Source organism: Salmo salar, chromosome 16, assembly GCF_965601325.2.
Source record: "Salmo salar chromosome 16, fSalSal1, whole genome shotgun sequence".
Taxonomy (NCBI): domain Eukaryota; kingdom Metazoa; phylum Chordata; class Actinopteri; order Salmoniformes; family Salmonidae; genus Salmo; species Salmo salar.
Window position 1 is genome coordinate 24,510,861 of NC_138306.1, and position 19,769 is coordinate 24,530,629.

A 19,769-nucleotide genomic window follows, 5' to 3' on the forward strand; every position below is an offset into this window, starting at 1 on the left:
CCCTTTTCTTGTGGCAACAGGTCACAAAATGTTGCTGCTGTGATGGCACACTGTGGTATTTCACCCAATAGATATGGGAGTTTATCAAAATTGGGTTTGTTTTCAAATTCTTTGTGCGTCTGTGTAATCTGAGGGAAATATGTGTCTCTAATATGGTCATACATTTGGCAGGAGGTTAGGATGTGCAGCTCAGTTTCCACCTCATTTTGTTGGCAATGTGCACATAGACGGTCTTCTCTTGAGAGCCAGGTCCGCCTACCGTGGCCTCTCTCAATAGTAAGGCTATGCTTACTGAGTCTGTACATAGTCAAAGCTTTACTTAAGTTTTGGGTCAGTTACAGTGGTCAGGTATTCTGGCACTGTGTACTCTCTGTTTAGGGCGAAATAGCATTCTAGTTTCCTCTGTTTTTTTGTTGATTCTTTCCAATGTGTCAAGTAATTATCTTTTTGTTTTCTCATGATTTGGTTGTGTTGCTGTCCTAGGGCTCTGTGGGGTCTGTTTGTGTTTGTGAACAAAGCCCCAGGACCAGCTTGCTTAGGGGACTCTTCTCCAGGTTCATATCTCTGTAGGTGACAGCTTTGTTATGGAAGGTTTGAGAATCACTTCCTTTTGGTGGGTTGTAGAATTTAACAGCTCTTTCCTGGATTTTGATCATTAGTGGGTATCGGCCTAATTCTGCTCTGCATGCATTATTTGATGTTTTCAAACCAAATCCAATCGTATTAGTCACATACACGTGGTTAACAGATGTTAATGCGAGTGTAGCGAAATGCTTGTGCTTCTAGTTCTGACAGTGCGGTAATATCTAACAAGTAATCTAACAATTCCCCAAAAACTACCTAATGCACAGAAATCTAAAGGGGTGAATGAGAATATGTACATATAAGTATATGGATGAGCGATGGCCGAGTGGCATAGGCAAGGTGCAATAGATGGTATAAAATACAGTATATACATATGATATCAGTAATGTAAGATATGTAAACATTATTAAAGTGGCATTATTTAGAGTGGCATTGTATAAAGTGACTAGTGATCCATTTATTAAAGTAGCCAGTGATTCGGTCTCAATGTAGGCAGCAGCCTCTCTGAGTTAGTGATTTCTGTTTTGCAGTCTGATGGCCTTAAGATGGAAGCTGTTTTTCAGTCTCTCGGTCCCAGCTTTGATGCACCTCTACTGATGCACTTTTACGTTGTACACAGAGGATAGTTTTGAATAATTCTGCATGCAGTCTCAATTTGGTGTTTGTTCCAGTCTGTGAATTCTTGGTTGGTGAGCGGACCTCAGACCTCACAACCATAAAGGGAAATGGATTCTATTATTCTATTATTATGTTTAATTGTATGTTCCTTTTGATGGCTTAGAAGGCCCTTATTGCCTTGTCTCTCAGATCATTCACAGCTTTGTGGAAGTTACCTGTGGCGCTGATGTTTAGGCTGAGGTATGTATAGTTTTTTTGTGCTCTAGGGCAACAGAGGGACTTTGTATTTGTGGTCCTTGCACCTGGACCTTTTTGGAACACTATTATTTTCATCTTACTGAGATTCACTGTCAGGGCCCAGGTCTGACAGAATCTCTGCCAAAGATCTAGGTGCTGTTGTAGGCCCTCCTTGGTTGGGGACATGTCATATGTTTTACCCCCATCACCACTTTCCATCAATTTGTATAGCAGAACCTAATGCCAAATTGACTCAAAAGCTTTTTGGAAATCAGCAAAGCATGAGAAGACTGCCTTTGTTTTGGTTTGTTTCTTTGTTAGTTAGGGTGTGCAGGTTGAATACGTGGTCTGTCATACGGTAATTTGGTAAAAAGCCAATTTGACATTTGCTCAGCACATTGTTTTCATTGAGGAAATGTACGAGTCTGCTGTTAATGATAACGCAGAGGGTTTTCCCAAGGTTGCTGTTGACGCATATCCCACGGTACTGTAGTTATTGGGGTCAAATTTGTCTCCACTTTTTTGGATTGGGGTGATCAGTCTTTGGTTCCAAATATTGGGGAAGATGCCAGAGCTGAGGATGATGTTAAAAAGTATAGCCAATTGGTCCATATATTTTATCATTTCATTTAGGATACCATCAACACCAAAGGCCTTTTTTTGGTTGAAGGCTTTGTATTTTGTTCTTTAGTTGCTTCAATGTAATTGGAGAATCCAGTGTGTTCTGGTAGTCTTTAATAGTTGATTCTAAGATTTGTATCTGATCATGTATGTTTTTGCTATATGTTCTTTTTTTTATAGGGCCAAACAGACTGGAGAAGAGGTTTACCAATACATCTCCTTTTTGGATAGATAACACTTCGTGTTGTTGTTTGTTTAGTGTTTTCCAATTTTCCAAGAAGTGGTTAGAGTCTATGGATTCTTCAATTACATTGAGCTGATTTCTGATGTGCTGTTCCTTCTTTTTCCGTAGTGTATTTCTGTATTGTTCTAGTGATTCACCATAGTGAAGGCGTAGGCTCAGGTTTTATGGGTCTCGGGGTTTTGGGGGAATAGGTTTCTCAATTTCTTTCTTTGGTTTTTGCATTCTTCATCAAACCATTTGTTATTGTTGTTAATTTTCTTAGGTTTTCAGCTTCAAATTTTTCGATTTGATAGGGAAGCTGAGAGGCAAATATACTGTTTAGGTTTTCTACTGCCAAGTTTACACCTTCGCTATTACAGTGAAACGTTTTGTTCAGGAAGTTGTCTAAAAGGGATTGAATTTGTTGTTGCCTAACTGTTTTTTTCGTAGTTTTCCACACTACTTTCCTTCCATCTATAGCATTTCTTAATGTTACTCAGTTCCTTTGACTTTGATGCCTCATGATTATGTATTGCTCTGTTCAAGTAGACTGTGATTTTGCTTTCCTCTGATAGGGGTGTCAGTGGGCTAACTGTGAACGCTCTGAGAGACTCTGGGTTGAGGTCAGTGATAAAGTAGTCTACAGTACTACTGCCAAGAGATGAGTTATAGTTGTACTTACTGTAGGAGTCTCCTCGAAGCCTACTATTGACAATGTTCATCCCAGCGTGCGACAGAGCTGCAGGAGTTGTGACCTATTTTTGTTGGTTATGTTGTCATAGTTGAGCCTAGGGGGGCATATGGAGGAGGGAATGCTGTCACCTTCAGGTAGGTGTTTGTCCCACTGTGTGTCAGGTTTATTTTTTTATTTAACCTTTATTTAATTAGGCAAGTCAGTTAAGAACAAAATCTTATTTACAATGACTGCCTACAGGTTCTTGTCCAGTTCTGGCATTTAGATTGCCACAGACTAGTACATGTTCCTGGACCTGGGAATTATTGATTTCCCCCTCCAGGATGGAGAAGCTGTCTTCATTAAAGTATCGGGATTCTAGTGGGGCGATATAGGTAGCACACAGTAGGACATTTTTCTCTGTTGAGATACTTTCCTTTTGAATTTCTAGCCAAATGTAAAATGTTCCTGCTTTGATTCATTTAATAGTGAGTTAGGTCTTCTCTATACCAAATTAGCACACCCCCTTCTGAGTCCCTTCCCTGTTTCACACCTGGTAGTTTGGTGGATGGGACTACCAGCTCTCTGTAACCAGTGGGTCCATCTCCTCTATGCCATGTTTCTTGTAGGATGACAATGTCTGTATTTCTCATTTCTTTGGTGAAGTCCACTTTAGGCCAAAGGCAGATGACCTCGCGCCTTGGATATTCCAGGATGAGATAGTGAAGGCTTTGTGTTCCATAAAGTGTCCAATGTTGTTAGTCGTGTGGTTTGGCCTCAGGCCAGTTAGTGTGAGCAGAGCCTGCTGAGCATCTGGTACATGCCATTGGCTTGGGCTAGTGTAAGAGTGGGGGTTGGGCCTGTTTGCCTGTTCACGGCCTGGGCGTGCGTATGTGTGACTTTCATATTGAGGCCCTCTTTGCGGGAGTGGGGGGCATGGGGTGGGCAGGAGGGGCATAGGTCTGATCTGAGGGGGCCTCTATATGTGTGTGGGAGGGGGGGTCCTGCAGGTCTGGGAGAGTCTTGCTGGTCTGGGCGGGGTGTCAGTTGATCTGTTGCTCCTGTGTGAGGTGTTGGGGCTGAAGTTGAGGGCAATGTCCTTTAGGGTCCTGGTGAAGGTGGGCACTGCTGCTTTGTAGAGGTGGACCTGGTCGTAAAAGCTGTTTAAGTCCAGGGTGGAGTGGTGGGCCAGGTAAACATTTGGTTTTGAGGCACAGTCAACGGGAAATACTTCCGTTTACCCACTGTATGGTAGCAGAGTGGAAGTCTTTTCGTGGTAGCAGGGTGGAGATAACCACTTGTGCGCCTGACTTCACTCCCTTAAGTGCTGTGGCCTTACTTTCTTGCTGTGTTCTTAGGTGGTTTGTGCCTGTGTGTGTTATTATGTGTCTGGGTGACCCTAGTTGGTCCTCAAACAGAAGGTCTAGGGCGCGCTGGGTGTTTGGACACCTGAGTTTAGACACTGTGTTTGGGAAAAAGTTCATTTTCTTGTATTTATTTCCCGTTTGAGTCCATATGGAGTACAATCTGTGACTTGTGTATGTCCTCAGTGGGTGTGTGTGGGGGGGGCTATCAGGGTGGCTGACAGAGGGGGTGCTCAGAGTGGATGGGATCCCCTGGGCTTGGGTCTGGGGTGAACTGTTCTGCTGTGGTGTCGAGACTTTGGTCAGGATCTGAGGTGGGCTGTTCTGCTGGCTTCTCTGTGGGAGTGGCCAGCTCTCTAATGGGTTGTTCTCTGTCACACGTCATCTGCCTCACCCTCTCCTCCAGCACTCTCCTCCACTCCTCTAGTCCTTTGTTCTTCTCCTGCCGATGTTGTCTCACCACAGTCCAGAGTGCAGACATGTCTCGCTCCACCTTCAGCTCTCCGGGTCTGGTTGAGGGGGTGTTGTTGTGCTGAACAACAATTTATATTTTCTCTCTCTCTCTCTCTCTCTCTCTCTCTCTCTCTCTCTCTCTCTCTCTCTCTCTCTCTCTCTCTCTCTCTCTCTATATATATATATATATATATATATATATATATATATTACGCAAAGACGGGCGAGAGACGACAAGCAAGCAGATGTGTTTTTGTTACAATGATAATTTATTAAATGTAAAATATCTTTAGCACAGATGAACAATCACACACTTCCATCTATTGTGAACGCCATGGGGTTGAAAATAAACATTCCACAAGGATCAACAAATGCACACAGTCCTGTTGGAGTCCTATCTTCTCCTTCATGGCATAGATAGAGCTTCATGTTAGATTGTTATCTCAGACAGGCTGGGTCCGAGGGCCGAGGCAAATCTCATATACTGGTCCTAGTTTCAGTGACCCGTTTATCATGAGAGCTTGTTCTGTAGCCTACACAGTTCCAATTCTTGATCTGTAAAAAAAGAACAAGACCACACCACAATCCATTTCCCGTCGGCTCTTCACCAGAGGAAAGGAGTATGCTCTCCGGCGATAGTTGTGGACGCAGCCACTTAACCAGGCTTTAGTTGTTAACACTGTACAGATTGGATTGCCTCTCTGCTTTGCTTCAACCCTTCCCACATCAACACAACTGAACAGAACCTTGACCAGAATGGTTCGACCACAGTAAGAATGACAGTTAAAGGAACAGAAGAGAACCACCCACAGGAATAAGAAAACTGTAAGACTTTACACGTTGTCCAGGATATCATCGTCTGGTTCTTTTTTATTATTCTCTTTTCATTTTTTTTTATTACTTTTTTATAGTTGATTTTCAGCACATGCCATATGAGAAGTTTGGGATTATAAAAGTACCTGAAAGAAGTGCTAGAGTGTCAGCATGCATAGCTGTTTGGTATTTACATGTTCTTATGTACAGGACCGGACAGGACGGGGTGGGACAAAAACAGACTGCTCTACAGTACTGGGTGTATTTACAGGTCAGGGGTCAGGGGTTAGAGGTCAATTACATAACTACAGACGTCTGGGTAAAGTGTCACGCATATTATCAGAGACAGAATGACAGAGCACAACCTTGATGAGGCAGAAACAAAACATGTTTTTTCCGACCTGTTTTTTTTCTCTGGTACAATACCCCTATGCTAACAAATAGCACAATGCTTGTTATATTATTGTTATAGTATACAAGCAGAGTGATTGGACAAGGTTAAAGATCACCACAGTAACATGTTATACTATGAAGACAACGCCAAATAACTGAGATACAGTGAACTGATTCAACACTAATATCTCTGTTCTCTCCCACCTTGCTTTTCAATACATTGAACTGTGGCTGTTTTATGAAGAAAAAAAATGTGAACCCCCTTTTCTCCACAATTTTGTGGTATCCAATTGGTAGTTACAGTCTTGTCCCATTGCTGCAACTCCCGTATCGGACTCGGGAGAGGCAACGCTCAAGAGACATGCGTCCTCTGAAACACGACCCCGCCAAACCGCACTGCTTCTTGACACACTGCTCGTTTAACCCGGAAGCCAGCCGCACCAGTGTCGGAGGAAACACCATACAGCTGGCGAACAAAGTCAGTGTGCATGCGCCCGGCCGTCACAAGGAGTCGCTAGAGCACGATGGGACAAGGACATCCCAGCCGGCCAAACCCTCCCCTAACTCGGACAACGCTGGGCCAATTGTGTGCCGCCTCATGGGTCTCCCGGGCTGTTATACAGCCCGGGATCGAACCCGGATCTGTACTGATGCCTCTAGCATTGTGATGCAGTGCCTTAGACCGCTGCACCACTCGGGAGGCCTGAATTGTGGCTGTTTAACCGTTAAATGTTGCACAATACTTTCCAAAGTATATTTTCATTATTTTGAAAATTGGAAGACATAAATGTGATCCGGGACCAGTTTCCAGAGCAGTGAGGGTTCTGGCCAGACAGGGTCAGCTTACTGCTGCTGATTTAGTGCCTGTTTTTTCAGCTCTTAAAGCATATAGATTCTCCATATGCAGAGGTTGGGTTTCTGTGTGTGTAAATGTATTGGAGACGCTCTGGTTGGCTAGGACCCTGCTACATTTCTAGCATATTGCGGGAGTGATTTTAGTCTTCTCCCTTTTCCCCCTTTTCAGTTGTGATTATTTGTGTACTGTCTCGGGGACAGTTGGTGAATACTCCGTTAACCCTCTCCTCTCCACTCACCAGTGTGTGGCGGTCAGTTCAGTCTAACAGGAACATAACAACCCTAAGAAAACTCAGCCATTTCTCTGTAAAACGATGTATTTCAGAATCAGAATTGACATTGACAAGATACTAGTAAAAAAACTGAAAGAGACATTGGTTGGTGGACGCCTAAAATGTAAAGGTATTATCTATAATTTACATGATTATACAATACATCTGTTGGGTTACTGTACATGTCTGGAGTGAATGAGTGGGTGTGTCTGTGAGAGTGTATAAGAGTGTTTCAATCAGAGAGCGTGTGCGTGCATGTGTGAGGTTTGTGTGTGCATGTCTTTGACCCAGCCCATTCCCCTGCTCTCTCTCTCTTCCTGTGACAGATAGACACAGACAGACAGACAGACAGGCAGACAGACAGACAGACAGACAGACAGACAGACAGACAGACAGACAGACAGACAGACAGACAGACAGACAGACAGACAGACAGACAGACAGACAGACAGACAGACAGACAGACAGACAGACAGACAGACAGACAGACAGACAGACAGACAGACAGACAGACAGACAGACAGACAGACAGACAGACAGACAGACAGACTGACTGGTGGTAGATGGTTCAGATTGTTAATGTCTAATCTCATCAGGCGTATCTATTACAGGGGTCACCAGGTCAAGTAGGTTGAGGGCAGCGCTAAACACCAAGAAGGTAACCCCTGTGTAGACACACACTCTTTCTTTCTCATTTCTCCTTCCCTCCCGTTCTGCCGTGTGTACAGTTTCCCTCAGAGCACACAGAGCACACAGCTGTGCAGTGTAGTATTTTCAGATCAGGTGTTAATCCTTCCAATGTATTGCTTGACCACCCTTTACCTAAAACAGTGTGAAAACGAGGACCCTGGAAGCAGAGTGAAATGAGCAGGCAAATAGATTCCATCTTCCAATGAGTTTGTGTGTAGGTTCTAAAGCAAATACCTTAACTGAGAGTTAGCTAAATGATGTGCCACCCTGCTTTTGAAGTGTGCATGTCTGGGTCTGGGTCTGTGTGTCTGTTAGACACTGAGTGACATTTGTAAGCCTTTGATATGCCAGTCCTGTGAGGTGTGTAGAGTTATCAGTGTGCTGGCAGGGAGGGAGACAGCAGAGAGATGCAGTTGTTTCATCTGCTGTTTCTAACTGCCTCAATCTGCTACTACCAACACTGAGTGGGAAGTTTGTTTAGTGTGTCTGTATTTCTCAATGAGAGTGTGTAAGTGTGCATGCACTTTATTCTGTGAATGGGTGTGTGTGAGAGTGTGTCTTTCTACATTTTAATGAGTGTCAGTGTGTGTGCGTGCCGGAGCAGTTTGGGCATATTTCAGTATGTGTGTCTATTCCTGTGTTAAGCTCTGCCAGCTTGGACTGCTGATGCTAAAATGAGTCTCAATGAGGCTGGGCCTTTGAAGTGGGTGTATATTAGTGTGTGTGTGTGTGTACAGACTTTTGCTGCTGTGCCAGTGCACTGCACTAAACTGTGCTCTGCAGTCTCATCAGTGCTCTCCACCAGTCTCATTTGTAGATAAATAGCAGTGAGCCAGGGATAACTATTTAATGTGTGTCTATAGAAGTCAGCTCCGGAACAGTCTCTTCTCTTCTCACAACGTCACAGCAGCTTTTAGCCAGCAGCAGGGCTATATGAAAGATCCCTCTGAGTGCCTGACTTCTGGCTGTAATTCTCTCTGACGTCTGTTTCTTCATATGCCTGTTTCAAACGCTGTGGAATCTCTCTTCCTGTCGCTCTCTCTCTCCTTCTCGTTCCCCCTCTCCGCTCCTAATTACCGACTGTGACGGTAATTAGGGAGGCATGTCTCAGTACAGTATGACTACAGACCACGGAATACTGGATTTGAGATGTTAAACAGAGAAATACAGAAGTCATTTCCCACTTAATTAGAGAGTATAGGGTAGGGAGGGTTGCCTGCTCTTTTTAAGAGAGAGAAGAGAGACGGGTAAGGGACAGTGGGGTTTACGTGTGTGTGTGTGTGTGTGTGTGTGTGTGTGTGTGTGTGTGTGTGTGTGTGTGTGTGTGTGTGTGTGTGTGTGTGTGTGTGTGTGTGTGTGTGTGTGTGTGTGTGTGTGTGTGTGTGTGTGTGTGTGTGTGTTTACAAGAGCACTATTCTCAACATATTACTCTTAAGGGGTGTATGTCTCTCTTTACCCTGGCTAACCTCTGAAATAAAAGCCAAATGTCTGACTTCCCTCATGAATCCCTAGATGATGTGAACATAAACAGATGTGTAATCATCACATATATACTGTATGTTCTCTTATAGAGTCTATTTATAGAACCCTCTGGCTCTCCACTCCAATGAGAAGAGCTGCTCCCTCCTCCCCAGTCTAGAACGCCGTGGGCCACATCTTCTGTCCAGAAAACCTCCACAAAATAACATCAAAATATTGCAGCTATAGAGATTGCAAGGCCAACATAATTTGGTGTGTTTTGCTTTAAATCTGAATGAACAGTCGTCACCATCCCATGGAGATTGTGACGTTCTAAAAATGTAGTATTTTTTTTTTGCGGAGATCTGTGCGGTTTTGTGGACAGTTAGCATTGTATTTACCACATATACATCAGCATGCACTCTGGATAGTTAGCAGTCCTGTTCACACACAATATAGAAATAAATATATGTATATAAATATATATACAGGGTAACACTATCCCATCATTATGGGCTGTGGCAGAGAGGGGTGTCTCTATGGAGTTTATCCTCTCTATCTATCTCTATCTGTTTCTCTCCATTTGTATGGAGTTCCTCCTCTGTCTCGTACAGATGCTCTGGGGTCATGCAGGAAAGATGGGGGGGGGGGGGGTTGCTGAGTCCAGATGTGTGTTTATTCTGGTGGAGGTCTTGGCAGCATCTTCAGGGTGGCAGGATCTCCTTTGTCTCTTGGCGGACGGGAGGGTCTCTGTGTATCTCTCTGATGGTCCTCTCCTCCCACAAAGCTAATGTTGATCAGGGTCCTACACGTTGACCTGTGTGTGTGTGTATCTCTCTATCACTCTTTCTCTCTGTCTGTGTGTTCACAGCAACAGGGGGCAGCCACCACAGTGTACTGTGCAGTAGCTCCGGAGCTGGAGGGCTTTGGAGGCATGTACATCAACAACTGTTTCCGCTGCCTACCCTCCCCCCAGGCCGAAGACCAGGCCACTGCAGCCAGCCTGTGGGAGCTAAGCGAGCGCCTGGTCTCAGAGAGGCCTTCGGGCCTACAGGCCGTCTGATGGACATTCCCACGGACTATCAATAGCCATATCAGGACTAGAGGAGCAAGGAGGACTAGCCAATCAGGAATGGAGAGGGAGGGAGTGGAGATGAAAACCAATCAAGTTTGCACATTGAGTGGACTGTAGAAAGCTGCCAAACCTTTGAACTGGACCCGTCACTTCACTAAGGACTAAAATACATGTACAAATACATCTTATCTAATAGCTACACTGTGGCTACAGGTTGAACTGTGGTCGTTTAACACTAAAGGGAGAGGAGAAGAGAGACGGTCCGAGTGGCAACACATCCCCTCTGACTGTCTTTGTGGCAGGGCAGGGAGAGTTCACCAGTTCCAGCCAAAGTGGGCCTGTGTTTTTCACTCCAGTGTGTTGCCACCTGCATCACACACTGTGTATCTTCCCTCTGTGTCCCCAGTCTCCTCCTGTATATATCTATTCTATGTCTGTCTACAGAGATATAGAGAGTGGTGAGTATCATTGTGCTAGTTTAGGGGGATTGAAGGGGGGTAGGAGAAATAAGGAGGTATAATGTAATGCCTATATACATAGAGGTATGGTTTCATGGCTATATACAGACGCAGTAGTTTTGTTTCATAAGAGGCCCTACTGTACATTATTTACATTCACATCATGCGCTAAATGGGACTCACTGTCATCGCTTCTCCCCTCTACAGTATCCGTCTACAGTTAAAGACCTCCAACCTACATATTATTACATAGAATACTCTACAAAATGCTATTTACAATGAGGAGGTACTGTATCTTTGTCATGTTGAGTCAGAATTGCGTCCGTAGCTACTGGTGATGTCAGAGGAAGAGGGAATCCAGGAGTTTTAGTAGTTGAATCAAACATGAAGTCTTTTTCTTGGGTGTTTAGTTTTGTTGTCATTTGTTTCTGTCAATAATCTCGTCATGACTGGGTCTGTCTGGACTTCTGTACAGGGACTGTTGGTTGGTTTCTGGGTGGTTTGGAGACGTTGTGTGGACGTTGTGCTTTGTCGCAGTCCGGTGCCATGGAGCGACGTTGGTAAGACATCACCATTCCTCTGTCATGGTTTCTGTAAAGAATAGGAAGAGAGAGGACTCATTAAAGACTGTTTGTTGAAGTATGTGTCTGTGGTCATTTCATTACTTGCACGGAGTTGACAGGATCCAACTGAAAGGAATCAAAACGAGTTTACATATCAGGGAGAAGGGGACTAATCAGAATTGGCCTAGAAAGGCTGCTTCTTGTGGTCAGTGAGCAGCACAGCGCCCCTTGACCCGGAACTACTCTCCACTCAACCCTCTCTACCAGGAACATTGGGAAGGGCCAAAGAGTGATTGACACATTGACCAAGCAATCACACGGCTGACCTGCATCATTCTCACGACTGGTTAGTCAGCTGATGCCTGAAAGAGTCCCTCTCACTGTTAAACACTGCTTTACTCCCTGCATGATGTTCAACAGCAGTTCAGCACTGTAGGGGAGAGTGGGGTAAGTTTAGCCATCTTTGTTTCTAGGCAACCATACACAAAATGTATCATTTAACCAAATATTTAGGAAGAGATGCACATTTTTAATGGAGTCTGTGAAGGAAGAAACCACATGGAAAAAGTGGTAAGCAAGTTCAGTCCCCAAAAAAAACATTTTCACTAAATCAAAGGAATTTGTGTTAGAGGTTAAATGGTGTTTGTATTTAAACCAAAGTAGATCATTTAAGATTGTTCTATATTTCAGTTGGGGTCTCTATAAGCTTCTATATGATGTCCTAAACCTAGCATGAAAATACATCCTTGTAGCTGTGTGGGCTAATAGTAAAAATGTTTGCCTTGGGGTAAGTTGAGCCAATGGAAAGTTGAGTAAATGTTAGTGTTTTCTTCCCAGGTGTAATGCAAGTCATTATCACTGGGATTATGAGGTAACAACAGGGCTTGTGTTTAAAGTGTACAAAAAAGTACAAAGTGTTTGTCAAGTGTTAAGCCTGTGTTAACAGTTGATTAAAATACAAAAAACTATTTGTGATTTTGTTGAATTGTGTTTGGCAAATAAAGAGACACGGTTTTAAAAAGGTAGTGGTGATATTTAATTCAGTACAATTAAATTAGTAAGTGGCTCAACTTACCCTGTCCTACGGCCCATACCCGCGGTAAATTGTGCCAAGAGACCACTTTTTTTGGACAAGCTATGTTTACATGAATTCTGATTATTTCCAGGGATACACAACAGAAATTTTTCTTTTTTTTCTTTTTAGGGTGTGTGGGGGCATGTAAGGACCGGCTGCAACACACACCACACACACTATCCTCAGGGAGAGAGGGATACTGGAGGACGAGGTACACCCAGTTATAGATCCAGCACCCCCTTCTGTGGGCCCTAGGGGCAGTAGTGCTACAGCTGAGCCCCTTGCACCCATCTTTCTCTGCTCTCGAACTGGTAAGGAGCAGCAAGCTGAGACTCTCTCTTACACCCCTCTCCCCCCTCTACACACACGCATGCACACACACACACACATACAGTACTGATCATTTGATTTGATTGATGCATGTCACTGAGCTCCTTCAGAGAAGAAGTGAGTGAGACATCAACAGCATATAAGCCCCTCGCTATAACCAGTCAATGACACAGAGAGAGAGTGAGATGCTGAGCAGAGAACAAACAAAGAGGAAACAGCATTAAGATGTCCTGTGGGAGTGCATCGCTGCCGTGGATCTATGATTGTGTTTGTTTGCATGTGTGGGTGTGGGTGTGGGTGCGTGTGTTCTGACTGTAGAGGGAGGTTCCTGCCTGGCTTTCATACAAAGTCTTATTGATCAGGCCCTATCGGAATCATCTGATAGTTAATCAATACATTACACTTCCTCCCAACGCTTAGAAAACAGAGGAAAGGAGAAGAGAGGAAAGGAGAGGAGAGGAGAAGAGAGGAAAGTATTTGTCTCTGAGGAGGAAGACCTTGATCCTTTGACTCACCCGAGGACCCTCAGTCTCTCTTTCTCTCTCCTCTCTCTCTACCTCTCTCTCCCACCATCCCTCTATTTATCTGTCATTGTGGTTGAATGCATGTTTTTATGTGTGATTAATAATTCAAACATGCTTGTGGGAATTCATCAATGTGTGTAAAAATATGATTTGTGTTTTACACATCCTTTACATTCATACACTGATCATGCTCTGAAATGTAGAATCATCATTTGCATTCATACACTGATCATGCTCTGAAATGTAGAATCATCATTTGCATTCATACACTGATCATGCTCTGAAATGTAGAATCATGAATCATCCTTTGCATTCATACACTGATCATGCTCTGAAATGTAGAATCATGAATCATCCTTTGCATTCATACACTGATCATGCTCTGAATGAAGAATCATGAATCATCCTTTACATTCATACACTGATCATGCTCTGAAATGTAGAATCATGAATCATCCTTTACATTCATACACTGATCATGCTCTGAAATGTAGAATCATGAATCATCCTTTACATTCATACACTGATCATGCTCTGAAATGTAGAATCATGAATCATCCTTTACATTCATACACTGATCATGCTCTGAAATGTAGAATCATGAAAATGAAAATACATTTTATAAATGAGGCCAAGATACTTCCCATCATGCTTCTGAAGAGTAGATGCAGATCAGAAGAGAATCCAATACATACTGAATATAAATATCATTTATACAATTAAAAATAGGAAACTAAAATATACCATACAAACATTTAGACATTAACAATTTGTTAAATGAATGTTTATCTATATTGCAATGTAATGTGTACTGGCTGACTGCTATTTTCCCTTTTCGTTTTTTTTTATTTCCCATAAGATGAATTTCCCCGCTCATATTTATGGGCGGATTGATTTGAATATGTCTGTGTTGCTTATATTGGTAGTGCTGACGTCTGGAACGTCATGCTGCCATTTGGAATGGATATATTTCATGATCACAATCAATGTTAAAGCCCTCTATGGACAAGACTAACTCGATACATATCTACTGAGATGGAGAAAATATACTGTACTCTCTCTCTCTCTCTCTCATATTAAAATGACTGATATTTATTAAGTGCTATTGTAGAGTAATTCAATTGTTGTCAATCAAGCAAGCCTCTGTATTTACACAAGTTTCAGAATATCCCGTCATCCCTGAAAATATTACTTTTTGTGAAAGTGCTTATTGGACAAAAACCTAATTTCATTTAACTCATGTAATGTTTAAAATAAAATATGCAATTTACAGCCATGAACCATAATTATGTTAAAATATCAACATGACAATATTGAATTGTGTAGTTGATTAAACAGCGTTATGAATGGTATAATGATGTTATGTTGGTCTTTATTTATCCTGCTGTCTGCACCTTTACATTCTGCTGATGTGTACAGAAAGCTGCCTCAGTAACTATAGTGTGTGTGGGGGGGTATGAGATAGAGATCTGGGCCGAGGCTGTGCGTGTGTCTGCATGTGCATGTGGCTGCATTTGTGTGTGTGTGTGTGTGTCTGTGTGTGTGTGTGTATGGGGCGTTGGCGTTTACTGCAGTGGGACTGTCCCCTGTAGCTCTGCCGGATGCTTTTCTCTCTGACATGTAAATACCTGAGGTGGAACAGCACATCACCAGCAAGACTTTAACCAGGCTCACACCACACAGTCACACACATACTATGTCAATACAAGGTCTCCTCAATGAAATGATCCAGTACAGCATTACCATGTTCTAGTTTTCGGAATCTAGCATGATCCAAAAGAAAGAGGAGAGAGAGGGCAAGAAAGAGCGTGTGTGTGAGTGAATATGCGCATGCGTGAGGTTGAGATTGGTGAGAATATTCTAGAGGAGCCCATATGTTTAGTCCCAGGGTGTTCTGGCACTCCTTGTACAGGCTGCGTTTAACACTGCTATGTGGTTGTGTGACTGGGGCTGGGTAATATTCTACAGAAATGAACATGTGACATTCAATACATGAAGACTTTCTTTCCAAAACGCTTTATCCACAAACTTTTCACATTTGTGTTCTTTCACCAGAAATGATTGCTTATGGGTACCTTCATGTGTGTGTAAAATATTACTGTTCTCAGATTATTTTCCCTAGATTTTAGCTGTGTATGAAAATGTTTTTTTTGCAAAACACTATATATCCATTGTTTAGCTGGAATGGAACGTTCGTGTCCCATATATTTGACTGATGTGGTTGTGTCACCTAGCTGTCTTAAGATAAAGGTATCTGGAATTTAAGGGAACATTCCTTTACTTAAGCTTTGAGAGCACCATGGTTATTTCCCCCTAGATATATTGCTGTGTGCCATCCAAAACTTCCTCTGTGTCACGCCCTGACCATAGAGAGCCCTTGGTTCTCTATGGTGTAGTAGGTCAGGGCGTGACTAGGGGGTGTTCTAGTTTAAAATTTCTATGTTGGTGTTTTGGTATGGTTCCCAATTAGAGGCAGCTGGTAATCGTTGCCTCTAATTGGGGATCATATTTAAGTAGCTATTTTTCCCACCTGTGTTTGTGGGATATTGTTTTGTGTTTGTGCATGTGCACCACGTAGTCACGTTTCGTTGTTCGTTTATTGATGTATTTTGTTTCTAGTTTCACTGAAATAAAGATGTGGAACCCAACACATGCTGCGCCTTGTTCCGCTCATTTTGAAGAACGTGACACTCTGTCTCTATATCTGAGGCTGAACATGGCACCTGGGAGGACATAGCTCCTGTAGAAACCCCCTGTGTGTCCTCACTAGACAGCATGACCTTGTAAACCATCAGTTATTCTATTCACCCCTTTGTATGAGAGGAATAGAGGGGAGAGGGAGAGAGAAATAAAGAGAGCGAGGGAGAAAGAGAGTAGAGGAAGGTGGATAGAGAAAGAACTGCTGCTTGTCACGGCTTTCAAACATGGAGAAAAATGAGCACTTGGGCTGAAGTACAATTATTAGGCCCTGTCTACAGATTCATCACACTGAATAGAATGAGGGAGGAAGAGAGCAGGGGAAGGAGAGGCTAAGAAAGAGAAGGTATAGGGAAAATTTACGACTTTGGAAAAATGTAGAGGAAGACAAACAAAGAATGAGGAAAAGGGGGAATAAGAGGCTGAGAAAGATGTCAGCAAGGCAGAAACATGAGGGAGAGAAAGGAGAACAAGTAAGTGAAAGTGGAATGGGGAAAGAAAGTGTGTGAGAACAGGAGAGAAAGAGAGAATGCAGGGGAAGAGGGAGAGCGGAGAAAGAGAAAAGTGAGGGAGAGAGGAGGGCGCGGGAGCAAGTGTGTTAGAGAGAGAGGTAGCGGGAGGGAAAATGAAATAAGAGGATTTGTAGGGGCTGTGGTCGGTGGCAGTAATAAAGCCTGCTAATCTGGAGGAGTACGCTTGGCTGCTCACACACCCTCTCTCCTACGCTCCACTTTACCAGCGGGCCAAGCCAAGGTCACACACGCAGTGTGTGAGACAAGCACAGGTCAAATGGGGGAACTAACACACTTCCGGTGGGAGGGGGGGGGGGGGGGGGGGGGTGTGTGTGTACTTTAAGTGATTTATATCAAAAGAAATCAAGGGGTTAGTTTTGATTATTTTTTCCTCTACCACTGTACCTTATTCACATAAACTATCCTCTACCACTGTACCTTGTTCACATAAACTATCCTCTACCACTGTACCTTGTTCACATAAACTATTCTCTACCACTGTACCTTGTTCACATAAACTATTCTCTACCACTGTACCTTGTTCACATAAACTATCCTCTACCACTGTACCTTGTTCACATAAACTATCCTCTACCACTGTACCTTATTCACATAAACTATCCTCTACCACTGTACCTTGTTCACATAAACTATCCTCTACCACTGTACCTTGTTCACATAAACTATTCTCTACCACTGTACCTTGTTCACATAAACTATTCTCTACTACTGTACCTTATTCACAAACTATTCTCTACCACCAAATCAACTTCTCATCTCTTCTCTTTTAGGTCACAGTTTTATTGTCGACCTTTCTCTCTCTTCTCTGTTGTGACACCAATCTTTTTATAAACCACCCTGCTCTCTCTCTCTTTTTATCCCTCCCTCCCTATCTATTTCCTTCTCTCTCTCTCTCTCTCTTTCTTTCTCTCTTTATATCTCTTTCCCCTGTTCTCTAGTTAGCAACCCGTTACCCTCGCTCTCTCGGCAGCCATGTTGCTTTTCAAAGCACATTTTTCTCCTCTGTTTAACTTGCTCCGCCGTGAGGATCAATATCTATCAAAACAATACATAATGTCATGGCCAGATAGCTGCAACACAGATATAATGTGCCTGGTTAAGGTTTCCAGTGGAGAAGAGATACGCTGTGCTCTGTGTGTGCGCGCGCGTGATTCAGTGTGGCCAGGTAGGTTGAGCGGTGAAAAAGAGGTTGTTATTGAGCCTTGGTAAATGATGCATAACCCTGGGCACCGCTTACTTAGCCTTACAAACAGCTTCAGCACTGGAGACGGGCTGGGCTGCGTGAGTGTGTGTTGTGGGCCTGATTTTGTTGTTTCTAAACCTTTATTTTCATTTGGATAAACTGATACATTTGAGTAGTGTAAGCTGATGAATCCCTCATGCTTCACAACACTCCAAATCCCGGTTCAACCCTAATGTAACCTAACTCTAACCCTAACCCTTACCCTAGCTTCTTGTGCACATCACATCCCGGTTCAACCCTAATGTAACCTAACTCTAACCCTAACCCTTACCCTAGCTTCTTGTGCACATCACATCCCGGTTCAACCCTAACTGTAGCCTAAACCCTAACCCTTACCCTAGCTTCATGCCCATATCCCGGTTCAACCCTAAGAAATAGGTTCTCATTCAATACTAAGGTTAGCTGTCAATATTTATATGGAAATAACTTTAAAAAAAATGATAATTTAATGATTATATTGAATGATCTAATTACTAAATTGAAGTCCCACTCAACAGCAGTTAGCTCCCCTCTTTCTGTCCTCAGAACTCTGATTATGTCTAGATCTCTTCATGCGCACCATGAAAACAATCTGCTGCTGCTGGACTAGATCAGTGACAATAATCAAATGGTTATTACAGAAAACAGTTGGTATCCAGTAGTGTGGGATAATCAGCTCGTTGGGAGAATCTCCCTCCTGTCTACCTCTGTACTCTCCCCATTACTACTGTATGTTTGATCACATAACGACAGTAGACCTAATGGTGTTATTGGCAAGAGACCACAACCTGTGTGTAAAGAAGACTAATGGAGCAAGATCCTAATAAATTAGTCAACAATAGAATATCATAACAGAGTTTAAATGTCTGTAAGCAGCAGTGTGAGAGTGACAGGCTGTGATTTATGCTGAGTGTGTGTGTGTGTGTGTGTGTGTGTGTGTGTGTGTGTGTGTGTGTGTGTGTGTGTGTGTGTGTGTGTGTGTGTGTGTGTGTGTGTGTGTGTGTGTGTGTGTGTGTGTGTGTGTGTGTGTGTGTGTGTGTATTGTGTGTGTGTGTGTCTGTATTTCCCAGTAAGCATGATAATACGATGTCTGAAGAAGAATTGATCACTTAAGAACTTAGGTGAGAGAGCACACAAAAGGGAAGAGCGGGAGTATAGAAAGAGAGAGGGCTCGATTCAATCCATAGCGCGGAAAAGAGGGGGACATAAGACTGTAAAAACACCAGCTCCAAGTGATTTTAATTATGGAAATGTGTTCAAGTATTCCCACGCTTAATGGAGAGACACATGATCGTATACAACTGGAAGCAAAGTTGAAATGATTATGTTTTAGTCCAACATTACATCGGTTTGGGCTTCTTGTGGTCAATTTGCAGTCTACAAATGATTTGTAATTATGTTCCCGGCACTCTGACCACCCACTCAAGAAGAAATTGCCACGCGGCTGAATCTGGTTGATGATCCCTGGTCTACATGATGTAATAGAGCTTTACGAGATAAACAAATAATTACCACAGAATACTGCTGTTTTAGTCCCTCTCTTTCTATAATTGGCTCTTGTTCGGGTGAACTTGTTTTACAGTAATAAAAACAAAACAAAAAAATACTACAAACAGACTAAAGTGAGACATTTACCCCAGTGGTTTCCCTGTAAATGGTTAGTTAAGCTCCCTTCCCCCTTGGAGACTGTGTGTGTCACTTGTTTATTTACAGTAAACAGTGACTGTCCCTGCAGCGATTCTGCTTCTCACAATGAGAATCAATTCCTCGTGTGTGTGTGTGTGTGTGTGTGTGTGTGTGTGTGTGTGTGTGTGTGTGTGTGTGTGTGTGTGTGTGTGTGTGTGTGTGTGTGTGTGTGTGTGTGTGTGTTTTGGTTTTTGTCCTAGCACTCGGGCAGGACCGAGTTAGGGGATAAAGGCTAATGTGTGAATATTATATGGTTTCCTAGTAGGGTCTATATGGCTAAAACACAGGGCCATTATTTCAAGTGTCAGACAGCCTCTCTATCTCTCACCCTTAGTAGTCAGTCTATCGTCA

The 19,769-nt window shown here is 43.1% G+C and overlaps 1 protein-coding gene and 1 long non-coding RNA gene across 2 annotated transcripts in view; one reads left to right on the forward strand and one right to left on the reverse strand.

The window, feature by feature from the left end:
- LOC106573387 (WW domain-containing oxidoreductase) overlaps nucleotides 1-10,318 on the forward strand; it is a 256,795-nt gene extending 246,477 nt beyond the window's left edge. The window contains exon 11 of the long non-coding RNA XR_006759697.2: nucleotides 10,127-10,318. This is a non-coding gene — a long non-coding RNA (WW domain-containing oxidoreductase). The remainder of the gene's footprint in view (nucleotides 1-10,126) is intronic.
- Nucleotides 5,031-19,769, reverse strand: part of LOC106573401 (transcription factor Maf) — a 66,045-nt gene continuing 51,306 nt past the window's right edge. Inside the window, exon 3 of the mRNA XM_014148413.3 lies at nucleotides 5,031-11,379. The gene's annotated coding sequence lies outside the window, so the exon portion shown is untranslated. The remainder of the gene's footprint in view (nucleotides 11,380-19,769) is intronic.